This window comes from Rutidosis leptorrhynchoides, chromosome 6 (genome assembly GCF_046630445.1).
Source record: "Rutidosis leptorrhynchoides isolate AG116_Rl617_1_P2 chromosome 6, CSIRO_AGI_Rlap_v1, whole genome shotgun sequence".
NCBI classification, from domain to species: Eukaryota; Viridiplantae; Streptophyta; class Magnoliopsida; order Asterales; family Asteraceae; genus Rutidosis; species Rutidosis leptorrhynchoides.
The window spans coordinates 174,953,447-174,963,869 of NC_092338.1; the positions used below are offsets into that span (position 1 = coordinate 174,953,447).

The window sequence follows — 10,423 nt, forward strand, 5'->3', positions numbered from 1 at the left end:
TCATAATAATAATAATAATAATAAATGATAAATAATAATAATAATATTTATAATACTAATAATAATAACAACAATAATAATAATAAGTTTTGGTAACGAAATCTACCTTCCAAATCTTTTATATAAAAAAATGCCCAAGTCCGGGTTTGAACCCGCTACGTCCCGCTAATCCGATAACATCCTTAACCATTACGCTATGTGTTTTTAAATAAAATGCCCAAGCCCAGGCTCGAACCCCCAACTTCTCGATTAAACACAAACACCCCTAACCAACACTCTGTCTGCTTCATTTCTGATTTAGAACATCGAATACAATATGTATCTCGTATTATTCTGTTTTCCATTTTCCTTCCTCTTCTATAAAACTAGTCAACATCCTACGATCATCATCATCATTTAAACATGATGTATCATTTGCAGCATTATTATAACATGTCATTATTTATTATTATTGTATCGTTATCATGTATCATTATCGAATCATCATCATCATTAGATCATTATTGTTTTAAAATATCAATTAACATCTTCATGATCATCACTATAATCATTTTAATCACCATCATTAATCGTTCGTCCACCGTCATCATAGCAATATCATCATCAATTCATTATGTAATCATCATCATCGAATGGGTTTTTGGTTGGAATCGTAAACAGAAGGTTAAGCATAGCGGCAGTGATATCGTGAAGATCGTGTCCTTTTATTTTGAACGGATTTAGATTGAATTTATTACACGAATTGGTTGTGATTATATGGTGTTTTTATGATTTATGATTGATTTCACACATATAGGCAACTTTGTCCTATCCGTATAGTAATAGTTTGTTTGGTAAATCTGGTTCGTTCCACAGGGAAATTGAGTTTTCAAGGTTTGTAATCACTAAAAGTTAAACTATTTAAAAAGGGGATTTTGGATTAGGGTTTACTACTTAATTGAACGGAATTTAAATTTAACTAAAACTAAATAACTAAATTAACGACAATAAAAATACAATTTAAACTAATTTATCAAAATAGAAGAAATAAGGTTTTTCATGAAAATATAGCAAAATAGCAAAAAGTAATTAAAGTTTATGATATGGCAATAAGTGAAATTGAAGAGATTTAAAATAAGGTAAAGTAGTGCCTACTAAAATATGTCCCCTCTGGATTTATGGATTGTTTTTAAGTCCGATTATGATGTTTTAATATATATCCTTATATTTAACCTTCCGATTTATAAAGATTTAACTAACTAAAATTAAATCTAACTTTCATTTCGATCTCGTTCTAGCGAATTAAATTATACCCCGACTATTCAAATTAAGATTTAATCCAGTTTTTACTTTCGTCAAAACCAAAATTATAACGGTCTTACCCTTTTTATAATTACACGATTATATAAATTATAATATTACCCAAACTACCGAATCACACTTCTAAATTGTTGTCAATAATTTGTCCATATGTCCGTCTAGATCATTGAGGTGTTGAAGCATAATTTATGTAAATTTAATGCACTTTCGTTTATTAATTTAATAAATTATGTGATAGGGGTGAAAATATTAAATTATATAACAATGGGTCGGTGATTAAACTTAATATTAAAAATAGTCAAAGTTCCATCATAATATTATAATATGGTTCAATCCATTTGTCCAGAGGTTCTAAAAATAGTCAAAGTTCCATCATAATATTTTAATATTGTTCAATCCATTTGTCCAGAGGTTCTTTTTTTAGTTACCACTATGAGTATTTAGTTGGACATTATAACGGCGTAAAAATATAAATTATATAAAGTGGACATGGTAACAATAATAATAATAATAAACGATAACAATAATAAATAATAAATAACGATAATAACGGCGATAATAATAAATATTACGATAACAATAATAAATAATAATAATAATGATAGTAATAACAACGATAATAACGATAATAACGATAATAACGATACGCGAAAAAAAGTTAGGACGTGGAGACTTACAGCGAGTTGGAACGGTAAAAAGCGATATAATTAGCGTAGTGGTACCCGGAAAGAACTTCGACTAAAAACCCGTAAATTAAACGTTACAATAACCTTATTATTAAAATAAACTTAAATTAAAATAAACTTAAATTAAAATTATAATTAAAATTATATATATAAGTATTATAGAGGAAAAGAAAATATTGTACATATAAAGCTCGAGCAAACTGGCTTTTTATAGATATTTGGCCTGCTACAGTAACCCATGCGATCGCATGGGTTTTATGCCTATTTCCCATGCGATCGCATGGCCGCCAGATCCAGCTCACAATTTTTTGGATTTTTACTTGTCGACATATTATAAAAATATATATAATATATAAATAATTTATATAATTATTTAAATATTATATTATATTCTTGTGCATAGTTGACTCATAATTTTGGCTCCGATATCTCGTACATTTACGCCCGGTTTATGTCTCAGTCTCGGTTTCTCGAACGTCTTTTCGTACAATTTAATATCGTGTAATTTGCGTTCCACGACTTGCATTCTTGTCAATCTTTAGACGTTTTTCTTCGATAATTTAAACCACTTGGAGTGTAACTTGTACGTTTGAGCATTTTGGACGTTTTCGCCTTTTAAATCTTCGTTTTCGACTTTAAATCTTCATTTTGAGCGATCTTCATCTTTCGTCTTCGCACTTATTTATTTAAACAATTATAACTAAAAATAAGGAAATTAAAATTAAAAACATTACATTCTGGAATGATATTGCGACTAAATATTTGTTCGTTTGGAGTAATATCAATTATCCCTACACTTGAACGTTGCTTGTCATCAAGCAATACAGAACTTGAAATAAAATAAACTTCACACAAATCACTTCTTTATTCTTCACACTTTATACATCAGTGATTTTAATACGGTAGTATGAACAATGATAGTAACGTTAGAACCATGGTTAAAGGTGGGTGTGCCATCCACAGTTGCCTCGGGTTCAGGTCAACGACACTTGCAATCAAATAGCCGATTTACTTTCGGTTTCCAAAGCAAAGTGCACATTTGAAAGGCGGTTTAAAGTCCCACATGACTATGAAAATTTAGATCCTTAAGGAAATTGGATCTTTATGAAAATATTTGATCTTTTGAAAATTCAATCTAGCTTTTACCCTAGATAAGTTTTCCGGAATAACCATTTATCGGTGTTGCAAAATGTTTTGTGGGTGTTGTGGGTTTCAGATTTTAAAATTTTAGCTCAAAACTTGTGGTTTTGTGTCACCCACTTGCTAAACTTGTATTAGGAAAGCACACATCCAGTATACTTGTCCCGTATATTACCTTTCAGTAAACTACCGTCTGGTTGTAAAGGAAAGCGATGAACAAGCAACTGTTAAGGCAATGTCTAATGACATGCATTTGATTATGGTCCACAACATGTCGGATGCAATTACTATCCTTTGTAGGAGAAATAGTAAAGATCACCCTATAATTTTTTGGTCTGGCACAAGGTCCTGTCTTCGACCATGCTATGCAACCACCGTTCTTATGGTTGACACCCAATTTGGTTCAGGTGACCTAATGAATTCTTGATGAATTCTCAGGATTTTACGTTCAATGGTAATGAATGCATTGAAAATAGGTTTTCAGAAAACAAATCGGTTTTAATTTGATCAAAATATATTTTCTCGTTCAAGCTCGAGTTTAGATATCATTGAATTCCATGAGTTTGTAATTCTCAATCTTTAAGGTCAATCTCAAGGATTGAGTAATATCAGGCTTAAAAGCTGATTTTTAATCTTTAACGAGATTATCCTTTCTGGGGGTCTGATTCATTAGTCTTATCAAGCTAATTTGCACGGCGCCCTCCCCATTTTACAAGACAGATCCTCTCATGGTTAGGATAAGTCTGACCACATGGCGACCCTGTTTGGTGTTGAGGTCCGTGGATTTCCAGGTGATTTTCGAGAAAACTTTTCAAGGTTTTTTGTAGACTCTACAACTGGTCTGGATGACAACTTCCTGACCTAAATTAAGAAGCACGTTTCTTTTTCTGAAGACTTTACTTCATTTTAATGATGGAAATGATTCATCGTGTAGATCCATCTTTTCTTTCATTTATATTACAATTTATCGGGTAAAACAAATTTATACAGTCCAAAACAAAAGTACCTGCAATAAACTTCGTACAAACATGTGATAACAGTTCATATATATTGACAAATCTCCCCACACTTGGCTTTTTCTTGTGTCTTTTTATTTCTAATAAATAAATTCAAGCATTTTAGTTGTTTCTTAATTTATGTCCTCCTTGAGGTAACAATAATTTCGGTATTAACACCTAGTTTTATCGTTCATAAACATATTAAACAAGATTTAAATTCATTTAGTTAAAATTTTTTAAAATTTTTCACAAAATTTAAAAAATAAGCCAAGTGTAAATCCGAGAGAATTTATAATCCCTCCCCACATTTGAGATCATGCAATGCCCTCATTTGTAATAAAATCAGACAAGATTAAATTCACCAGGGCAATTATAATAGAAAGGGAGTTAAAACCTCTTTAGCTCAATAGCCTTAACTTGTGAGGATTTTTGTTAATTCTGTTGATGTTGATTTGTCCGTCATTCGAAAATTTCCGTCATCTTTTCACATGTTTCGCCAAAAATTGGTTGCTTTTGCTGAACTTAATTTTAGTCTTTGAAAATGCGCCTTTTACCCTTGTTAGTACATAAAATAAAATACAAACATATATATACATATTTTTGAAGTTGGGTATATTACCCCATATTCATATAATATTTTTGGCATACTTTAGATCAATAATATAAAAATAATGATAACAAAATTTTTCGCCCCTTCCTTGGGTAAAGTAATTTCGGTACTACGACCTAGTTTTAAACTCACGACGAATTCTAGAAATTATTTTTTTAAACTTAATGAAATAAAGTAAATTTTGTTTTTAAATTCACATAAATTTTAAATTTAAAAAGCATATTAATTTCATACAAAACTAAAAAAATTCAGAATGGAGGGAGAAGACTAGTTCTTTAGTGTCTGCTAGCGGAAAAGACCAATCAGGCTCCACTCTTGAAATAATTTGAAACGTTTTAAGAAGGCGAGTGGTTAGCTAATAGTACCCTGAATTTATTTGTCCTTAGGGTAGAATGTGATGTCATCTCTTTCAGTGTTGTTGAACCCTTCATAATAGAATTTAAGTCTGTGACCATTCACATTGAAAATACCACCATTCTTGTCATATAACTCTACGTATCTTGATGGAAATGCTTGTTTTACTTCATACGGTCCCCTCCATCGGGACTTAAGTTTCCCAGGTGAAAACTTAAAACGTGATTGAAAAACTAGAACTTTGTCTCCTGGTTCAAATGATTTCTTCTCTTTTAAGCGAGCATCGTGCCATTTCTTAGTTCTCTCTTTGTAAGATCTCGAGTTTTCATATGCTTGAAGTCTTAGTTCATCTAATTCATGCAATTGTAAGAATCGATTTTCTCCGGCTTCCACAAGGTCTGTATTACATTCTTTTAGTGCCCAATACGCCTTGTGTTCAACTTCGACAGGTAGATGACACGCCTTACCATATATTAATCGGAAAGGAGTGGTACCAATGGGCATTTTGAATGTAGTTCTAAATGCCCACAACGCATCATCTAGCTTTTGATGCCAGATTTTTGGATTATTCTTAACCGTTCTTTCTAAAATTCGTTTAAGACCTCGATTTGTGTTTTCAACTTGGCCACTCGTTTGAGGGTGGTAAGAAGTTGAGAAATGATGATTAACTCCATACTTATTAAGTACTTTCTCGAGTAATTGATTTGTAAAATGAGTTCCACGATCACTGATTAATGCCTTTGGAAGCCCGAATCGTGAGAATAGGTTTTTAAGAAAGCTGACAACAACTCGAGCATCGTTAGTAGGTAAAACTTTTGCTTCAGCCCATTTAGAAACATAATCAACTGCTACAAGAATGTATTTGCATTTGTTAGAGGCGGGGAATGGACCCATGAAGTCAATACCCCAAATGTCAAATACTTCGCATACTAGGATGCTTTGTTGTGGCATTTTGTCTCTCTTGGAGATATTTCCAGATCTTTGACAAGCATCACAGGTTTTCACCATGTTGTAAGAATCTTTGAAAATAGTAGGCCAGTAAAAACCTGAGTCAAAGACCTTCTTAGCTGTATAGCTTGGTCTGAAATGTCCGCCAGCTGGTCCTTGATGACAGTGCTCTAGAATTTGTTGAGCTTCTTTACCGTATACACATTGATGAATAACTTGATCTGCTCCTATACGAAAGAGATTAGGGCTTTCCCAGAAGTAAAACTTTAGATTAGCGAAAAATTTATTCTTTTGCTGATAAGTTTGATTTTTAACAAGAATTCTTGCGGCTAGATAATTGGCAAAGTCCGCAAACCATGGAATTTCTTCTTCCGTTTTAATTTTCATAAGGAACTCGTCTGGAAAAGTATCGTGAATAACAGATTCGTCGAGTGATTCTAAGTTAGGATTTTCAAGACGGGACAAGTGATCTGCAGCGAGATTTTCAGCACCCTTTTTTATCCTTGATTTCAATGTCAAATTCTTGTAGGAGAAGAATCCAACGAATTAGTCTAGGTTTAGCATCTTGCTTTTTGAATAAGTACTTTAGGGCTGAATGATCGGTATAAACAATTGTTTTAGATAACACTAGGTAAGATCTAAACTTATCGAAAGCAAAAACTACTGCAAGAAGCTCCTTCTCAGTAGTTTTGTAATTCAACTGAGCTCTTGTAAGTGTTTTACTTGCGTAGTAGATTGGTTGAAATTTGTTATCTTGACGTTGACCTAAAACAACTCCTAGCGCAAAATCACTAGCATCACACATTAGCTCGAAAGGTTTGGACCAGTCAGGTGATACCATAATAGGTGCATTCGTAAGTTTCTCTATCAGAATGGAGAAAGCATTTAGACACTCGTCGTTGAAATCGAATGTACTGTCTTTCTCAAGAAGTTTAGTCATGGGTCGAGCGATTTTGGAAAAGTCCTTTATGAATCACCGATAGAATCCCGCATGACCAAGGAAACTACGAATTCCTTTAACATTGGTTGGAGGAGGAAGTTTTGAAATAACGTCTATCTTAGCTTTGTCTACTTCCATTCCAGCTCGAGAAATCTTGTGTCCTAAAACAATGCCTTCCTTTACCATGAAGTGGCATTTCTCCCAGTTTAAAACAAGATTTGATTCTTCACAATGAATTAGCATTCGTTCAAGGTTTGAGAGACATGAGTTGAAGGAGTCTCCAAAAACAGAGAAATCATCCATAAAGACTTCTATACTTTCTTCAATCATGTCATGAAAAATTGCCATCATACACCTTTGGAAGGTGCCTGGTGCGTTGCATAATCCGAATGGCATTCGTCGGTACGCAAAAGTACCAAATAGACAAGTAACTGTGGTCTTGTCTTGGTCTTTTGGATCAATTGGAATTTGAAAATAACCGGAGAATCCATCAAGGAAACAGTAGTAATCTTTTCCCGCCAAACATTCTAGCATTTGGTCGATAAATGGTAGCGGAAAATGATCATTCCTTGTAGCGTCGTTTAGACAACGATAGTCAATACAGACTCTCCACCCAGTGACTGTTCTTGTAGGAACGAGTTCATTCTTATCATTTAGAATAACAGTCGTACCTCCTTTCTTGGGTACTACTTGTACAGGACTTACCCACGAGCTATCGGATATAGGGTAAATTAACCCGACATCAAGTAATTTGATAACCTCCTTTTTAACAACTTCTTTCATGTTAGGGTTTAACCTCCGTTGCCTTTGTACCACGGTTTAAAATCTTCTTCCATTAGAATTTTGTGGGTACAATAAGCATGGTTAATCCCTGGAATATCAGTTGTTTTCCAAGCAATTGCCTTTTTGTGGGTTTTTAAAATAGACATTAACCTACCCTTTTCATCATCGGAAAGTTTTGTTGAAATTATGACGGGTAATTGTGACGTTCCTTGGAGATAAGCATACTCCAAATGTTCCGGGAGTTCTTTAAGTTCCAAGGTGGGTGGTTCTTCCAAGGAAGATTTTATTCGGAACCTATTACCATCGGTAATTTCTTCAAAAGGTTCATTTTCCCCAGGAATTTCTTCTTCTACGTATTCTTCATCGGTGACTACCTTCAACAGCTTGTCTAACTATATATCGACATCAAAATCTTCACCTTCACCCATCGGGGTGAAATATGAGGTGTCGACATTTAATAGTTCTTGTAGTTCCTCCTCAATACAACAATCAATAATGTCTATTTGGAAACATTCGTCATCAGGAGACATAGGGTGTTTCATAGCCTTATCTATGTTTAATATAATTCTATCCTCACCCACACCTAAGCTGAGATTTTTCTCTTTTATGCGCACAATTGCGTCTGCAGTATTTAGAAAAGGGACGCCCTAGAATTAGGGGAACCTTACTATCTTCTTCCATTTCAAGAACAACGAAATCAGTAGGGAAGATTAAGTGATTTACTTTAACTGGTAGGTTTTCAGCAATGCCAATAGGATAGTTGTAAGTTCTATCAGCTAATCGTATACACATCCTAGTTGGTTTTAAATCACCTAAGTTCAATTTTAAGTATAAGGAGTGAGGCATAAGGTTAATGCTTGCTGCTAAATCAGCTAATGCATCGTACATTACTGAATCTCCCATCAGACAAGGAATGATGAAACTTCCAGGATCTCCAAGTTTTGGTGGCAAATTTTGCTTTTGTAAAATTGCCGAGCATTCCTCATTAAGGAATGTGGTTGAAACTTCTGCATATTTTCCTTTGTCTGCTATAAGATCTTTAATAAACCTTCCATAATTTGGCATACCCGCAAGAACATCTACAAGCGGTACATTTATACAAATTTGCTTAATCATGTCAGCAAACTTGTTGTATTGTGCTTGTAATTTATCTTTCTTCAAACGTTGCGGATATGGAATTGGAGGTTTGTATACCTTCAATGGTGGTTGATTTTGAGTCTTTGGTGCACTTGTGGTTGGCATCGTATTTTCTTCCACCACAGGTTCATTTTCTTGTGAAACATGAATAGGAGTGAGAGGCTTTGGAATCTCTAGGTTAATGGTTAACCCAGTTCGCGTAGTGATTGAATTAACTTGCGAAATATTACTTGAATTTTGAGTTTCCTTACCCTTAGGGTTTGGTTGCGTGTTGGATGGTAAATTGCCCGATTGCCTTTCAGCAAGCAATTGGGATATTCTTCCCATATCTCTTTCAAGGTTTTGAATTGACGCTTGATGATTCCTTTGTACTTGCTCGTTTTCCGTTTGGGATTGATGAAGTTGTCTCTTCACTTGCTCATTCATTTCTGATTGACTTTTGACAAAATTCATCATAACTTCTTCAAAGTTAGATTTTTTCTCTACTGGTTGCGTGTTATGATTTTGTTGTTGATATGGTTGTTGAGGTAACGGTTGTTGTTGGAAATTTTGTTGAGGTGGAAATGGAGGTTGGTTTCTATTAAAAAAGCGAGGTGGTCCATTTCTTTGAAAAGCAAAATTCTTCGGGTTTTGATATCCTGGGTTTGAAGGTTGATAATTAGAATTTCCTCCTTGAAAATTTCCTTGTCTTTGATTGGCCATAAAATTAACTTGTGCTACTGAGTTCATTGGCCAATCATTGATATCACAATCTTTCGTGAAATGTGGTTGTCCAAAATTTCACATCCTACTTGCAATGCTAAAACTGTTGAATTTAGTTTCTCTATTTCTCTTCCAAACTTTTTGAATTGATTCGATAGTGAAGCTATGGTTGTATTATTGTCTTCATTTTCTTCAAGGCTTGCCACCGTCCTTCTAGGTAGTTGATCTCTAGACGGTGTCCATTCAAAAGTATGAACTGACATGTCTTCTAACATGTCATACGCTTGATTTGGTGATTTGTACATAAATACTCCTCCAGCGGAGGAATCTAATATGCCACGAGTATGTTCATCAATACCACGATAAAAAGTTTGTACTATTTGCCCTTTTTGCAATCCGTGTTGCGGACAATTTCGTAACATTCTTTTTAATCTTTCCCATGCATCATAAAGAGTTTCATCCGACTTTTGTTTAAAAGTGGTGATTTCAGTTCTAAGTCTTTCAGCTTTTGCCGGTGGGAAAAATCGGGTAATGAATTTTTCTCTTAATTCGTTAAAAGTTGTGCTAGAATCAGGTTTTGATGCTTTCAACCATGCTTTTGTGTCTCCGATTAATGAGTACGGAAAAGTTCTTAACTTAAATGCATCTGAAGAAACATCTTTGTTTTTGTACAGTTCACATAAATCTTCAAAAGCTTCTAAATGTTCTATCGGATTGTTATTAAGTCTTCTGTTTAATTGGTTTTCACGAACCATGTGCATAAACTGCCCCTTGACTTCACAGTTTTCAGCCTCAATTTCAGGTCTTCTTATAGGTGCAAGTGCGA

At 34.0% G+C, this 10,423-nt stretch overlaps 1 non-coding gene across 1 annotated transcript; it reads left to right on the plus strand.

The window, feature by feature from the left end:
• The first annotated feature begins 9,990 nt into the window (after positions 1-9,990).
• Positions 9,991-10,097, plus strand: LOC139856505 (small nucleolar RNA R71). The gene has a single exon (XR_011761982.1). It is a non-coding gene; the product is annotated as a small nucleolar RNA R71 (small nucleolar RNA).
• The last annotated feature ends 326 nt before the right edge of the window (positions 10,098-10,423 follow it).